This window comes from Phalangium opilio, unplaced genomic scaffold (genome assembly GCF_054372755.1).
Source record: "Phalangium opilio isolate 3A_F unplaced genomic scaffold, DU_Popi_V2 ptg000056l_1, whole genome shotgun sequence".
NCBI lineage: Eukaryota > Metazoa > Arthropoda > Arachnida > Opiliones > Phalangiidae > Phalangium > Phalangium opilio.
In genome coordinates this window covers 1262150-1278063 of record NW_028324175.1, presented here as the reverse complement: position 1 = coordinate 1278063, position 15914 = coordinate 1262150, and the positions used below count along the sequence as shown (strand labels likewise).

Here is a 15914-nt window from a genome sequence, read left to right as displayed (position 1 = left end):
CTAACTGTAAATACTATAATCTGGTATTCAACCAAGTACGATTGAAATCGAGGTAGAGCACCCGCCCCCGAGCATTCGTCCAATGGTATTTCCGCCGCCACGGCTAATTCCTCCGCCATCTTCCTAAGCCTCTCTCCTGCTTTTTTCCTAATATCAGTACGACATAAGGTTTTGAAATCTGCCTCGAGGCTTTTGTCAAGGGGATACATTGTATGATCCCTATGTATTCTAGCAAAAATTAGAGCATAAGGGAGGCATAGCCGATCGTTGTTCTTGATCTGAACAATGCATTTTTTCTCCCTGGCAAAAGTCTCGAAGGTACAGATACCAATGGACTTGCAACGCTTGGCGCCCACCTGTAAACAAGCCACAGGCTTAGTGTGGATATCCCTTCATAGGCAAAGCTTAGATTAGAACCTCACGCGCTGTATGTTTATTCCTATAGGACCGAGAAAAAACTTGGATCCTCCTTCAGAATTATACGCCTTATTCGCGACTACTTCTAATATAAATCCAATATCTATTTGGTCTCTTCTTCTAAAACTAAAGTCCGCGGTTTGAATGCCTGGATTACTAATGCTTGTCATTGAAATGGCAATCATGTCATCGGGTAAACAGTCGTCCAAAACGTATTCTAGGAAGTCGCTTACAGATTCGACGATGTTATTGTCGAATTGTACCTCCATTTCCCATCCATCAAGATTAAAATTGGGGAAGGACACTACCCCGCTAGATAGTACGTTTACACCAGGCGGTGCAACTAGCGGAGATGGGGGTGGAGGTGGAGGAGTAAGAACCCCACCCCCTATCTGTCCTTCCCCTTCATCCATTGACTCATTCTGAGATGGAGCTATAGGGGGGGTAGTATAACCGTCTAAAAAAGAAACATCGTCGTTTTGAAACGCTTCTTCCAGAGGCGACAAAGGAGGAGAAGGGCTATTGTTTGCCCTAGACAGGGTGGGAGACGGGGGTGTAGAATAGTTTGCCATAAACGTGTCATCGGCATTTAAAAAGGCTATTTCTAACGAGTCTGGAAATTCGACTAAAAAACTATCATCTTCAATAGGGAGTTCAATTTCTACATTAGAGTTGGCCATTGCGATAATTTAAAAATACAAATACCACAAAATACTAATAATAAATCTGAATAGGCCTAAATAATAATACTAAAACACAAAAATATACTAAAACACTAATACTAAAACAATAAAACAGTAATGTACTTTTAAAAAAATTTAAGTACTTATAAAAATTGAAGTACTTGTAAAATACTAAGTTAAAAATACTAAAACACTTGTAAAAAATTGAAAATACTTGTAAAACTAAATGAAAATACTAAAACACTTGTAAAAAATCTAAGTTAAAAATACTAAAACACTTGTAAAAAACTAAGTTAAAAATACTAAAACACTTGTAAAAACTAAGTTAAATTGAAAATACTTGTAAAAAATTTAAGTTAAATTGAAAACACTTGTGAAAACTAAGTTAAAATACTAAAACACGTATAAAAACTAAGTTAAAAATACTAAAGCACTAGGATATGGGCACGGAATAACTCACAAGTTTTGTTTGGGAGCAGAAGATTTCTTGGCTTGCATCAACAGCGGTCAGAAGTAAACTGATAAGTAGCCTAGAGTGATCCGCCCTTTTATACTTTCGTGATACAATTAGAAAAATAGATCCCCCTCAATGTCATAAACATGTCTTAACACGTTTGGGCTAGTCATAAAACACTCTAAATATAAATTTCATTGATAACAATACAACTGGTTTAGCTACGCCCCCTTTTAAGGTACTAAACCATCTGGTGTGGGGTCCAATTAAAGAATTGACAAAATAAATTCTTTTGTTCAAGTTCAGCCCTCTTTTATGGCCATAGAAGTCTTGGAATGACCCAAAAAGACAAAGGGAGTAGATGCTTTTGTTCAGCCCCCCCCCTTTTCAAGGTCATAAACCAACCTGTGGGGTGGCCCAATTAAAGAAAAATAAATTCCAATGCATCTCAGGGACCCGAGGTCATTCCCCCCATCCCTAAAAGCCACAACCTGTGGGGTGGCCCAATTAAAGAAAAATAAATTCCAATGCATCTCAGGGACCCGATGTCATTCCCCCCATCCCTAAAAGCCATAAATAATTTTGAGGAACTCTCAAGACTGAAAATAGGAATGAATTGCATAAATTTAGTTAGAATTTATTTCAACGCTTTAAACATTTGAAATGTTTTTTTTTTCAAATGACGCGTTTCGTGTTGTTAAAATGTAATGTATACGACTGATTTCGTGTCGGTGGATTATTCAATTCCCCATGTATTCCTATGGGATTTCGAAATTTTAAATGACGCGTTTCGCTTTGGTCTTTGGCAATGTAAATGTTCAAAAACGTTTTACTTTTAACACGAAATGTGTTGATAAAAGCTAAGTAACATCATACACTATAACCACTGAAAAGGTTTTGTCAAGACTGTAGTAGGTATAATAGCAATACAAAGAACAAATTAAGGAAAAAATTATATTTATTTCGAGTTACATTTCAAGTTTTTTGATTGGTTCTTTTATAATTTAGAAACGTAATAAGGTATGGAATATATTACAATAATAGGATCTAACTTTCACGTCGCAAAAGTTCTTGAATAAACATTTCAATTATAGCTTTCTCGAGATTAACGCGTTTAATTCTTAGTACAATATCGTCATTCGTAGTAAGTGTTGTTGGTATGGGTTGGGTTGGCGGAATGACTTTTTCTTTCTCCCACTCTTCTTGAGGGACATCTCTGTACTTTCTGTTTGGCGGCATGTCTTTAGTCAATGGGTTTTGGATGAATATAGGCATGTTATTTGTTGGTAATCCTTGAAGTAGTGGACAGTCTGCCTTGAATTTCTGATGCTCTTCGAAAACATTGTCGTTAGGTTCCCATCCTCGTAGCGTTAAGTCACAAAAATGGCATTTAACAGCGTCCGTCCCCGAACTTAAATAGTAAAACCCATGACGGGCTAGTTCTGACGGTTTTACAAACGTACTCGCAAATGCACCAAACGTTTCTAGACGTGTAATTTCTCGATTCATCTTATCCTGGCGGTGTCTAACAATCAAATGAGGTCCGGACCAAATCAGACGCTATTTATATCCCAAATAAGGGGGTGAAAGGTTAGATTGTAATGGATGCTGTTACTAAGCAGACGTTAATTCGCGAAGCTCTTTCAAAGCCAGGGAAAATAGTGGCCGTTACTTTCATCCTCGTAACAGTATTCCTAGTTGAATTTGCATTTTGGTATTTTAAAAATATTACTTTAATTTCGGGTAACGCAACAAAGACATAACATGTTGAGACTTGTCAGGATAATGCCTTAGGGGCAAACACCTGGAAACAATTAAATGTTTCGTGGTAGGAAGAGTCACCGACTAACAAAGCAATAAATCCGAAAATAGATTCAATTCATAACAATACAACTGATTCGACCATACCCCTAAACCCATTAAAACACGTCTTTATAGTAAAAATAAAAACGGATGGGGATAAATTCTTTTGTTCAAGTTCTGTCCCATTTTATGGCCATAGACCAGTCTGAACGATGTTACGTATAAATATTACGTATAAATAAAAAGCCGATGGAATGTCTTAACACGTTTGTGTGAGTCATAAATCAATCTAAATACAGATTCCATTGATATACAAAAGGTTTACCCTCGCCCCCTTTTAAGGTCCTCAACCACCTGGCCAATAAAGGACAATAATAAAAAAAAGAAAAGCATCAGTCAATATACCCTCAGGCTAATTATCAACTAGGCACTCAAGAAAATCTCGCGATAAAAATCATTCAGTTGTAACCTTTTAAACCGTAAAGACCTGCCGTAAGGATGTCCGCCAAAGTAGGAGTTTACCGCGTGAACGCCCGTGTTAGACTAAGTAATGAATGCTATGCCGTTTTCGGTGTAAATGGATTCGAGCCAAGCTTACTTTTCACAAAGAAGGACGGGACTATTCTCACAATCTCGGAAGACGTTTTGAGGGAATTTATGGAGGAGTGGACGGAGATCTATTCAGCTTTGGAAACTGGCGACCTGGGTAATTATCGTTACTTGAACTTGAAAATAAAAATAACCGTTATGGAGGGGAGTATAGTATTCGACGATGGTGGCGTATTCACTCTAACAAAGGCCGAGGCAGGGAAACTGAACGAGAAATTTAGTTTTATGAGATTTCACTTCAAGCTTTTAAATGATCAAGCCGAAGTTATTAAATGCATGTACGAAGCTATTGTAAAACGCATGAATGATATATATCAGAAATATTATGTAAGTCGCGGTACTATGTCGCACAATGATTACGACCGTGTAAAAAATTTCCTAGCAGCGTGTATAGTTCCTTCGAGCATTTTCGAAGATTTTTGTAACTTAGTTCGTGACAAAAACTTGACGCGTAAGCTACAATTATATAATTTATTCTACATTTGCTTAAATAACGACGCGTACATTCGCGAATTAATTGGAATTGATTGTGTTCATTAAAAGTTTTTGACTAGAAAATCTGATTCATAATAATAATAAGCCTAGAATAACAAAGCATAAGCCTACAATAGCATAAGCCTATCCCTACAGGTACCAGCCACGTGACGTCATAAAAATATTAGCCATGACGTCATCAAGAAAACCACCACCAGGTGGCTCAACAATTCAAATTTCCCGCCAACACCATCACGTGACGTCATCAATTCCCCCCCATCTCCCCCCAACCCCAGGGATGTCTCTATAACACCAAAAATTTTACCCCCTCCCCCTGAAAGGGGGGAAAGAAGGGGGTAAAATTTTTGGTGTTATAGGGACATCCTTACTCTCTCTCTCATATTTTCTTTTTGTTATTGTTTTAAAAAGATGAAGGTTAAATTGTCTCACTTAATTTAAATTCGAATTATTATCTGGCACTCTCGGCAACGGCCATATCACGCTGAGAACACCGGTTCTCGTCCGATCGCCGACGTTAGCAGCGTCGAGCGCAGTCAGTACTTGGGAATACTGCGTGCCGTTGGCTTTTTCACTTTTGTTTCCTCTTTTAAATTCCACCCGATATGAAAAAAGCAAACATATCTTCTTTTTGTTATTGTTTTATAAAGATGAAGGTTAATTTGTCTCACTTAATTTAAATTCGAATTTTTAACTAGCACTCTCGGCAACGGCCATATCACGCTGAATACACCGGTTCTCGTCCGATAACTGAAGTTAGTAGCGTCGAGCGCAGTCACTACTTGGGAGGGAGACCACTTAGGAACACTGCGTGCCGTTGGCCTTTTCGCTTTTTTTTCCTCTTTTAAATTTTAATAGATATGAAAAAAGCAAACATGTTTTCATTTTGTTATTGTTTTAAAATGATGAAGGTTTATTTGTCTCACTTAATTTAAATTCGAATTATTAACTAGCACTCTCGGCAACGGCCATATCACGCTGAAAACACCGGTTTTCGTCCGATCACCGAAGTTAAGCAGCGTCGAGCGCATACAGTACTTGGGAATACTGCGTGCCGTTGGCTTTTTCACTTTTTTTTCATCTTTCAAATTCCACCAGATATGAAAAAAGCAAACATATCTTCTTTTTGTTATTGTTATATAAAGATGAAAGTTGATTTAATTCAAATTATTAACTAGCACTCTCGGCAACGGCCATAACACGCTGAATACACCGGTTCTCGTCTGATCACCGAAGTTAAGCAGCGTCGAGCGCAGTCAGTACTTGGGAGGGAGACCACTTAGGAACACTGCGTGCCGTTGGGTTTTTCTCTTTTTTTCCTCTTTTAAATTTTAATAGATATGAAAAAAGCAAACATGTTTTTTTTTGTTATTGTTTTAAAATTATGAAGGTTAATTTGTCTCACTTAATTTAAATACGAATTATTAACTAGCACTCTCGGCAACGGCCATATCACGCTGAAAACACCGGTTCTCGTCCGATCACCGAAGTTAAGCAGCGTCGAGCGCATACAGTACTTGGGAATACTGCGTGCCTTTGGCTTTTTCACTTTTGTTTCCTCTTTCAAATTCCACCAGATATGAAAAAAAGCAAACATATCTTCTTTCTGTTATTGTTTTATAAAGATGAAAGTTAATTTAATTCAAATTATTAACTAGCACTATCGGCAACGGCCATAAAACGCTGAATACACCGGTTCTCGTACGATAACCGAAGTTAAGCAGCGTCGTGCGCAGTCACTACTTGGGAGGGAGACCACTTAGGAACACTGCGTGCCGTTGGCTTTTTCACTTTTTTTTCCTCTTTTAAATTTTAATAGATATGAAAAAAGCAAACATGTTTTTTTTTGTTATGGTTTTAAAATTATGAAGGTTAATTTGTCTCACTTAATTTAAATTCGAATTATTAACTAGCACTCTCGGCAACGGCTATATCACGCTGAAAACACCGGTTCTCGTCCGATCACCGAAGTTAAGCAGCGTCGAGCGCATACAGTACTTGGGAATACTGCGTGCCGTTGGCTTTTTCACTTTTGTTTCCTCTTTCAAATTCCACCAGATATGAAAAAAAGCAAACATATCTTCTTTCTGTTATTGTTTTATAAAGATGAAAGTTAATTTAATTCAAATTATTAACTAGCACTATCGGCAACGGCCATAAAACGCTGAATACACCGGTTCTCGTACGATAACCGAAGTTAAGCAGCGTCGTGCGCAGTCACTACTTGGGAGGGAGACCACTTAGGAACACTGCGTGCCGTTGGCTTTTTCACTTTTTTTTCCTCTTTTAAATTTTAATAGATATGAAAAAAGCAAACATGTTTTTTTTTGTTATTGTTTTAAAATTATGAAGGTTAATTTGTCTCACTTAATTTAAATTCGAATTATTAACTAGCACTCTCGGCAACGGCCATATCACGCTGAAAACACCGGTTCTCGTCCGATCACCGAAGTTAAGCAGCGTCGAGCGCATACAGTACTTGGGAATACTGCGTGCCGTTGGCTTTTTCACTTTTGTTTCCTCTTTCAAATTCCACCAGATATGAAAAAAAGCAAACATATCTTCTTTCTGTTATTGTTTTATAAAGATGAAAGTTAATTTAATTCAAATTATTAACTAGCACTATCGGCAACGGCCATAAAACGCTGAATACACCGGTTCTCGTACGATAACCGAAGTTAAGCAGCGTCGTGCGCAGTCACTACTTGGGAGGGAGACCACTTAGGAACACTGCGTGCCGTTGGCTTTTTCACTTTTTTTTCCTCTTTTAAATTTTAATAGATATGAAAAAAGCAAACATGTTTTCATTTTGTTATTGTTTTAAAATGATGAAGGTTAATTTGTCTCACTTAATTTAAATTCGAATTATTAACTAGCACTCTCGGCAACGGCCATATCACGCTGAAAACACCGGTTCTCGTCCGATCACCGAAGTTAAGCAGCGTCGAGCGCATACAGTACTTGGGAATACTGCGTGCCGTTGGCTTTTTCACTTTTGTTTCCTCTTTCAAATTCCACCAGATATGAAAAAAGCAAACATATCTTCTTTTTTGTTATTGTTTTATAATGATGAAAGTTAATTAAATTCAAATTATTAACTAGCACTCTCGGCAACGGCCATATCACGCTGAATACACCGGTTCTCGTCCGATAAACGAAGTTAAGCAGCGTCGAGCGCAGTCACTATTTAGGAGGGAGACCACTTAGGAACACTGCGTGCCGTTGGCTTTTTCACTTTTTTTTCCTCTTTTAAATTTTAATAGATATGAAAAAAGCAAACATGTTTTCTTTTTGTTATTGTTTTAAAATGATGAAGGTTAATTTGTCTCACTTAATTTAAATTCGAATTATTAACTAGCACTCTCGACAACGGTCATATCACGCAGAAAACACCGGTTCACGTCCGATCACCGAAGTTAAGCAGCGTCGAGCGCATACAGTACTTGGGAATACTGCGTGCCGTTTGTTTTTTCACTTTTGTTTCCTCTTTAAAATTCCACCAGATATGAAAAAAGCAAACATATCTTCTTTTTGTTATTGTTTTATAAAGATGAAGGTTAATTAAATTCAAATTATTAACTGGCACTCTCGGCAACGGCCATATCACGCTGAATACACCGGTTCTCGTCCGATAACCGAAGTTAAGCAGCGTCGAGCGCAGTCACTATTTGGGAGGGAGACCACTTAGGAACACTGCGTGCCGTTGGCTTTTTCACTTTTTTTTCCTCTTTTAATTTTTAATAGATATGAAAAAAGCAAACATATTTTCTTTTTGTTATTGTTTGAAAAAGATGAAGGTTAATTTGTCTCACTTAATTTAAATTCGAATTATTATCTAGCACTCTCGGCAACGGCCATATCACGCTGAGGACACCGGTTCTCGTCCGATCGCCGACGTTAGCAGCGTCGAGCGCAGTCAGTACTTGGGAATACTGCGTGCCGTTTGCTTTTTCACTTTTGTTTCCTCTTTCAAATTCCACCCGATATGAAAAAAGCAAACATATCTTCATTTTGTTATTGGTTTATAAAGATGAAAGTTAATTAAATTCAAATTATTAACTAGCACTCTCGGCAACGGCCATAGCACGCTGAATACACCGATTCTCTTCCCATAACCGAAGTTAAGCAGCGTCGAGCGCAGTCATTACATGGGAGGGAGACCACTTAGGATCACTGCGTGCCGTTGGCTTTTTCACTTTTTTTTCCTCTTTTAAATTTTAAGAGATATGTAAAAAGCAAACAGGTTTTCTTTTTGTTATTGTTTTAAAATGATGAAGGTTAATTTGTCTCACTTAATTTAAATTCGAATTATTAACTAGCACTCTCGGCAACGGCCATATCACGCTGAGAACACCGGTTCTCGTCCGATCGCCGACGTTAGCAGCGTCGAGCGCAGTCAGTACTTGGGAATACTGCGTGCCGTTGGCTTTTTCACTTTTTTTCCCTCTTTTAAATTCCAATAGATATGAAAAAAGCAAACATATCTTCTTTTTGTTATTGTTTTATAAAGATGAAGGTTAATTAAATTCAAATTATTAACTAGCACTCTCGGCAACGACCATATCACGCTGAATACACCGGTTCTCGTCCGATCAACGAAGTTAAGCAGCGTCGAACGCAGTCAGTACTTGGGAGGGAGACCACTTAGGAACACTGCGTGCCGTTGATTTTTTCACTTTTTTTTTCTCTTTTAAATTTTAATAGATATGAAAAAAGCAAACATGTTTTTTTGTTATTGTTTTAAAATGATGAAGGTTAATTTGTCTCACTTAATTTAAATTCGAATTATTAACTAGCACTCTCGGCAACGGCCATATCACGCTGAAAACACCGGTTCTCGTCCGATCACCGAAGTTAAGCAGCGTCGAGCGCATACAGTACTTGGGAATACGGCGTGCCGTTTGCTTTTTCACTTTTGTTTCCTCTTTCAAATTCCACCAGATATGAAAACAGCAAACATATCTTCTTTTTGTTATTGTTTTATAAAGATGAAAGTTGAATAAATTCAAATTATTAACTAGCACTCTCGGCAACGGCCATATCACGCTGAAAACACCGGTTCTCGTCCGATAACCGAAGTTAAGCAGCGTCGAGCGCAGTCACTCTTTGGGAGGGAGACCACTTAGGAACACTGCGTGCCGTTGGCTTTTTCACTTTTTTTTCCTCTTTTAAATTTTAATAGATATGAAAAAAGCAAACATGTTTTCTTTTTCTTATTGTTTTAAAATGATGAAGGTTAATTTGTCTCACTTAATTTAAATTCGAATTATTAACTAGCACTCTCGGCAACGGCCATATCACGCTGAAAACACCGGTTCTCGTCCGATCACCGAAGTTGAGCAGCGTCGAGCGCAGTCAGTACTTGGGAATACTGCGTGCCGTTTGCTTTTTCACTTTTGTTTCCTCTTTCAAATTCCACCAGATATAAAAAAGCAAACATATCTTCTTTTTGTTATTGTTTTATAAAGAAGAAAGTTAATTAAATTCAAATTATTAATTAGCATTCTCGGCAACGGCCATATCACGCTGAATACACCGGTTCTCGTCCGATAACCGAAGTTAAGCAGCGTCGAGCGCAGTCATTACTTGGGAGGGAGACCACTTAGGAACACTGCGTGCCGTTGGCTTTTTTAACTTTTTTTTCCTCTTTTAAATTTTAATAGATATGTAAAAAGCAAACAGGTTTTCTTTTTGTTATTGTTTTAAAATGATGAAGGTTAATTTGTCTCACTTAATTTAAATTCGAATTATTAACCAGCTTTCTCGGCAACGGCCATATCACGCTGAAAACACCGGTTCTCGTCCGATCGCCGACGTTAGCAGCGTCGAGCGCAGTCACTACTTGGGAATACTGCGTGCCGTTGGCTTTTTCACTTTTGTTTCCTCTTTTAAATTCCACCCGATATGATAAAAGCAAACATATCTTCATTTTGTTATTGTTTTATAAAGATGAAAGTTAATTAAATTCAAATTATTAACTAGCACTCTCGGCAACGGCCATATCACGCTTAATACACCGATTCTCGTCCCATAACCGAAGTTAAGCAGCGTCGAGCGCAGTCATTACTTGGGAGGGAGACAACTTAGGATCACTGCGTGCCGTTGGCTTTTTCACTTTTTTTTCCTCTTTTAAATTTTAAGAGATATGTAAAAAGCAAACAGGTTTTCTTTTTGTTATTGTTTTAAAATGATGAAGGTTAATTTGTCTCACTTAATTTAAATTCGAATTATTAACTAGCACTCTCGGCAACGGCCATATCACGCTGAGAACACCGGTTCTCGTCCGATCGCCGACGTTAGCAGCGTCGAGCGCAGTCAGTACTTGGGAATACTGCGTGCCGTTTGCTTTTTCACTTTTGTTTCCTCTTTCAAATTAAACCAGATATGAAAAAAGCAAACATATCTTCTTTTTTGTTATTGTTTTAAAAAGATGAAAGTTAATTAAATTCAAATTATTAACTAGCACTCTCGGCAACGGCCATATCACGCTGAATACACCGGTTCTCGTCCGATAACCGAAGTTAAGCAGCGTCGAGCGCAGTCACTACTTGCGAGGGAGACCACTTAGGAACACTGCGTGCCGTTGGCTTTTTCACTTTTATTTCCTCTTTTAAATTTTAATAGATATGAAAAAAGCAAACATGTTTTCTTTTTGTTATTGTTTTAAAATGATGAAGGTTAATTTGTCTCACTTAATTTAAATTCGAATTATTAACTAGCACTCTCGGCAACGGCCATATCACGCTGAGAACACCGGTTCTCGTCCGATCGCCGACGTTAGCAGCGTCGAGCGCAGTCAGTACTTGGGAATACTGCGTGCCGTTGGCTTTTTCACTTTTGTTTCCTCTTTTAAATTCCACCCGATATGAAAAAAGCAAACATATCTTCATTTTGTTATTGGTTTATAAAGATGAAAGTTAATTAAATTCAAATTATTAACTAGCACTCTCGGCAACGGCCATAGCACGCTGAATACACCGATTCTCTTCCCATAACCGAAGTTAAGCAGCGTCGAGCGCAGTCATTACATGGGAGGGAGACCACTTAGGATCACTGCGTGCCGTTGGCTTTTTCACTTTTTTTTCCTCTTTTAAATTTTAAGAGATATGTAAAAAGCAAACAGGTTTTCTTTTTGTTATTGTTTTAAAATGATGAAGGTTAATTTGTCTCACTTAATTTAAATTCGAATTATTAACTAGCACTCTCGGCAACGGCCATATCACGCTGAGAACACCGGTTCTCGTCCGATCGCCGACGTTAGCAGCGTCGAGCGCAGTCAGTACTTGGGAATACTGCGTGCCGTTGGCTTTTTCACTTTTTTTCCCTCTTTTAAATTCCAATAGATATGAAAAAAGCAAACATATCTTCTTTTTGTTATTGTTTTATAAAGATGAAGGTTAATTAAATTCAAATTATTAACTAGCACTCTCGGCAACGACCATATCACGCTGAATACACCGGTTCTCGTCCGATCAACGAAGTTAAGCAGCGTCGAACGCAGTCAGTACTTGGGAGGGAGACCACTTAGGAACACTGCGTGCCGTTGATTTTTTCACTTTTTTTTTCTCTTTTAAATTTTAATAGATATGAAAAAAGCAAACATGTTTTTTTGTTATTGTTTTAAAATGATGAAGGTTAATTTGTCTCACTTAATTTAAATTCGAATTATTAACTAGCACTCTCGGCAACGGCCATATCACGCTGAAAACACCGGTTCTCGTCCGATCACCGAAGTTAAGCAGCGTCGAGCGCATACAGTACTTGGGAATACGGCGTGCCGTTTGCTTTTTCACTTTTGTTTCCTCTTTCAAATTCCACCAGATATGAAAACAGCAAACATATCTTCTTTTTGTTATTGTTTTATAAAGATGAAAGTTGAATAAATTCAAATTATTAACTAGCACTCTCGGCAACGGCCATATCACGCTGAAAACACCGGTTCTCGTCCGATAACCGAAGTTAAGCAGCGTCGAGCGCAGTCACTCTTTGGGAGGGAGACCACTTAGGAACACTGCGTGCCGTTGGCTTTTTCACTTTTTTTTCCTCTTTTAAATTTTAATAGATATGAAAAAAGCAAACATGTTTTCTTTTTCTTATTGTTTTAAAATGATGAAGGTTAATTTGTCTCACTTAATTTAAATTCGAATTATTAACTAGCACTCTCGGCAACGGCCATATCACGCTGAAAACACCGGTTCTCGTCCGATCACCGAAGTTGAGCAGCGTCGAGCGCAGTCAGTACTTGGGAATACTGCGTGCCGTTTGCTTTTTCACTTTTGTTTCCTCTTTCAAATTCCACCAGATATAAAAAAGCAAACATATCTTCTTTTTGTTATTGTTTTATAAAGAAGAAAGTTAATTAAATTCAAATTATTAATTAGCATTCTCGGCAACGGCCATATCACGCTGAATACACCGGTTCTCGTCCGATAACCGAAGTTAAGCAGCGTCGAGCGCAGTCATTACTTGGGAGGGAGACCACTTAGGAACACTGCGTGCCGTTGGCTTTTTTAACTTTTTTTTCCTCTTTTAAATTTTAATAGATATGTAAAAAGCAAACAGGTTTTCTTTTTGTTATTGTTTTAAAATGATGAAGGTTAATTTGTCTCACTTAATTTAAATTCGAATTATTAACCAGCTTTCTCGGCAACGGCCATATCACGCTGAAAACACCGGTTCTCGTCCGATCGCCGACGTTAGCAGCGTCGAGCGCAGTCAGTACTTGGGAATACTGCGTGCCGTTGGCTTTTTCACTTTTGTTTCCTCTTTTAAATTCCACCCGATATGAAAAAAGCAAACATATCTTCATTTTGTTATTGTTTTATAAAGATGAAAGTTAATTAAATTCAAATTATTAACTAGCACTCTCGGCAACGGCCATATCACGCTGAATACACCGATTCTCGTCCCATAACCGAAGTTAAGAAGCGTCGAGCGCAGTCATTACTTGGGAGGGAGACCACTTAGGATCACTGCGTGCCGTTGGCGTTTTCACTTTTTTTTCCTCTTTTAAATTTTAAGAGATATGTAAAAAGCAAACAGGTTTTCTTTTTGTTATTGTTTTAAAATGATGAAGGTTAATTTGTCTCACTTAATTTAAATGCGAATTATTAACTAGCACTCTCTTCAACGGCCATATCACGCTGAGAACACCGGTTCTCGTCCGATCGCCGACGTTAGCAGCGTCGAGAGCAGTCAGTACTTGGGAATACTGCGTGTCGTTTGCTTTTTCACTTTTGTTTCCTCTTTCAAATTCCACCAGATATGAAAAAAGCAAACATATCTTCTTTTTTTAGTTATTGTTTTATAATGATGAAAGTTAATTAAATTCAAGTTATTAACTAGCACTCTCGGCAACGGCCATATCACGTTGAATACACCGGTTCTCGTCCGATAACCGAAGTTAAGCAGCGTTGAGCGCAGTCACTACTTGGGAGGGAGACCACTTAGGAACATTGCGTGCTGTTGGCTTTTTCACTTTTTTTTCCTCTTTTAAATTTTAATAGATATGAAAAAAGCAAACAGGTTTTCTTTTTGTTATTGTTTTAAAATGATGAAGGTTAATTTGTCTCACTTAATTTAATTTCGAATTATTATCTAGCACTTTCGGCAACGGCCATATCACGCTGAGAACACCGGTTCTCGTCCGATCGCCGACGTTAGCAGCGTCGAGCGCAGTCAGTACTTCGGAATACTGCGTGCCGTTTGCTTTTTCACTTTTGTTTCCTCTTCCAAATTCCACCAGATATGAAAAAAGCAAACATATCTTCTTTTTGTTATTGTTTTATAATGATGAAAGTTAATTAAATTCAAATTATTAACTAGCACTCTCGGCACCGGCCATATCACGTTGAATACACCGGTTCTCGTCCGATAACCGAAGTTAAGCAGCGTTGAGCGCAGTCACTACTTGGGAGGGAGACCACTTAGGAACACTGCGTGCCGTTGGCTTTTTCACTTTTTTTTCCTCTTTTAAATTTTAATAGATATGAATAAAGCAAACAGGTTTTCTTTTTGTTATTGTTTTAAAATCATGAAGGTTAATTTGTCTCACTTAATTTAATTTCGAATTATTATCTAGCACTTTCGGCAACGGCCATATCACGCTGAGAACACCGGTTCTCGTCCGATCGCCGACGTTAGCAGCGTCGAGCGCAGTCAGTACTTGGGAATACTGCGTGCCGTTTGCTTTTTCACTTTTGTTTCCTCTTTCAAATTCCACCAGATATGAAAAAAGCAAACATATCTTCTTTTTTGTTATTGTTTTATAAAGATGAAAGTTAATTAAATTCAAATTATTAACTAGCACTCTCGGCAACGGCCATATCACGCTGAATACACCGGTTCTCGTCCGATAACCGAAGTTAAGCAGCGTCGAGCGCAGTCACTACTTGGGAGGGAGACCACTTAGGAACACTGCGTGCCGTTGGCTTTTTCACTTTTATTTCCTCTTTTAAATTTTAATAGATATGTAAAAAGCAAACAGGTTTTCTTTTTGTTATTGTTTTAAAATGATGAACGTTAATTTGTCTCACTTAATTTAAATTCGAATTATTAACTAGCACTCTCGGCAACGGCCATATCACGCTGAAAACACCGGTTCACGTCCGTTCACCGAAGTTAAGCAGCGTCGAGCGCATACAGTACTTGCGAATACTGCGTGCCGTTGGCTTTTTCACTTTTGTTTCCTCTTTCAAATTCCACCAGATATGAAAAAAGCAAACATATCTTCGTTTTTGTTATTGTTTTATAAAGATGAAAGTTAATTAAATTCAAATTATTAACTAGCACTCTCGGCAACGGCCATATAACGCTGAATACACCGGTTCTCGTCCGATAACCGATGTTAAGCAGCGTCGAGCGCAGTCACTACTTGGGAGGGAGACCACTTAGGAACACTGCGTGCCGTTGGCTTTTTCACTTTTTTTTTCTCTTTTAAATTTTAATAGATATGAAAAAAGCAAACATGTTTTCTTTTTGTTATTGTTTTAAAATGATGAAGGTTAATTTGTCTCACTTAATTTAAATTCGAATTATTAACTAGCACTCTCGGCAACGGCCATATCACGCTGAGAACACCGGTTCTCGTCCGATCGCCGACGTTAGCAGCGTCGAGCGCAGTCAGTACTTGGGAATACTGCGTGCCGTTGGCTTTTTCACTTTTGTTTCCTCTTTTAAATTCCACCAGATATGAAAAAAGCAAACATATCTTCTTTTTGTTATTGTTTTATAAAGATGGTTAATTAAATGCAATTTATTAACTAGCACTCTCGGCAACGGCCATATCACGCTGAATACACCGGTTCTCGTCCGATAACCGAAGTTAAGCAGCGTCGAGCGCAGTCAGTACTTGGGAGGGCGTCCACTTAGGAACACTGCGTGACGTTAGCTTTTTCACTTTTTTTTCCTCTTTTAAATTCCAATAGATATGAAAAAAAGCAAACATATTTTCTTTT

The 15914-nt window shown here is 38.0% G+C and overlaps 27 pseudogenes; all 27 read left to right on the top strand.

Moving 5' to 3' along the window:
* Nucleotides 1-5163: 5163 nt before the first annotated feature.
* On the top strand, nt 5164-5281 carry LOC149667729 (5S ribosomal RNA; annotated as a pseudogene).
* Nucleotides 5282-5418: 137 nt separating this feature from the next.
* LOC149667728 (5S ribosomal RNA) lies at nt 5419-5521 on the top strand (annotated as a pseudogene).
* A 122-nt stretch (nt 5522-5643) lies between these two features.
* On the top strand, nt 5644-5762 carry LOC149667727 (5S ribosomal RNA; annotated as a pseudogene).
* A 135-nt stretch (nt 5763-5897) lies between these two features.
* LOC149667726 (5S ribosomal RNA) lies at nt 5898-6000 on the top strand (annotated as a pseudogene).
* A 123-nt stretch (nt 6001-6123) lies between these two features.
* LOC149667725 (5S ribosomal RNA) lies at nt 6124-6242 on the top strand (annotated as a pseudogene).
* A 136-nt stretch (nt 6243-6378) lies between these two features.
* On the top strand, nt 6379-6481 carry LOC149667724 (5S ribosomal RNA; annotated as a pseudogene).
* Nucleotides 6482-6604: 123 nt separating this feature from the next.
* Nucleotides 6605-6723, top strand: LOC149667723 (5S ribosomal RNA; annotated as a pseudogene).
* A 136-nt stretch (nt 6724-6859) lies between these two features.
* On the top strand, nt 6860-6962 carry LOC149667722 (5S ribosomal RNA; annotated as a pseudogene).
* Nucleotides 6963-7085: 123 nt separating this feature from the next.
* LOC149667721 (5S ribosomal RNA) lies at nt 7086-7204 on the top strand (annotated as a pseudogene).
* A 137-nt stretch (nt 7205-7341) lies between these two features.
* LOC149667720 (5S ribosomal RNA) lies at nt 7342-7444 on the top strand (annotated as a pseudogene).
* Nucleotides 7445-7567: 123 nt separating this feature from the next.
* LOC149667719 (5S ribosomal RNA) lies at nt 7568-7686 on the top strand (annotated as a pseudogene).
* Nucleotides 7687-8048: 362 nt separating this feature from the next.
* Nucleotides 8049-8167, top strand: LOC149667718 (5S ribosomal RNA; annotated as a pseudogene).
* Nucleotides 8168-9008: 841 nt separating this feature from the next.
* On the top strand, nt 9009-9127 carry LOC149667717 (5S ribosomal RNA; annotated as a pseudogene).
* Nucleotides 9128-9486: 359 nt separating this feature from the next.
* Nucleotides 9487-9605, top strand: LOC149667716 (5S ribosomal RNA; annotated as a pseudogene).
* Nucleotides 9606-9742: 137 nt separating this feature from the next.
* On the top strand, nt 9743-9845 carry LOC149667715 (5S ribosomal RNA; annotated as a pseudogene).
* Nucleotides 9846-9966: 121 nt separating this feature from the next.
* Nucleotides 9967-10085, top strand: LOC149667714 (5S ribosomal RNA; annotated as a pseudogene).
* Nucleotides 10086-10928: 843 nt separating this feature from the next.
* Nucleotides 10929-11047, top strand: LOC149667713 (5S ribosomal RNA; annotated as a pseudogene).
* An 841-nt stretch (nt 11048-11888) lies between these two features.
* Nucleotides 11889-12007, top strand: LOC149667712 (5S ribosomal RNA; annotated as a pseudogene).
* A 359-nt stretch (nt 12008-12366) lies between these two features.
* Nucleotides 12367-12485, top strand: LOC149667711 (5S ribosomal RNA; annotated as a pseudogene).
* A 137-nt stretch (nt 12486-12622) lies between these two features.
* LOC149667710 (5S ribosomal RNA) lies at nt 12623-12725 on the top strand (annotated as a pseudogene).
* Nucleotides 12726-12846: 121 nt separating this feature from the next.
* LOC149667709 (5S ribosomal RNA) lies at nt 12847-12965 on the top strand (annotated as a pseudogene).
* Nucleotides 12966-13810: 845 nt separating this feature from the next.
* On the top strand, nt 13811-13929 carry LOC149667708 (5S ribosomal RNA; annotated as a pseudogene).
* A 361-nt stretch (nt 13930-14290) lies between these two features.
* LOC149667707 (5S ribosomal RNA) lies at nt 14291-14409 on the top strand (annotated as a pseudogene).
* A 362-nt stretch (nt 14410-14771) lies between these two features.
* Nucleotides 14772-14890, top strand: LOC149667706 (5S ribosomal RNA; annotated as a pseudogene).
* Nucleotides 14891-15027: 137 nt separating this feature from the next.
* On the top strand, nt 15028-15130 carry LOC149667705 (5S ribosomal RNA; annotated as a pseudogene).
* Nucleotides 15131-15253: 123 nt separating this feature from the next.
* LOC149667704 (5S ribosomal RNA) lies at nt 15254-15372 on the top strand (annotated as a pseudogene).
* Nucleotides 15373-15730: 358 nt separating this feature from the next.
* Nucleotides 15731-15849, top strand: LOC149667703 (5S ribosomal RNA; annotated as a pseudogene).
* The last annotated feature ends 65 nt before the right edge of the window (nt 15850-15914 follow it).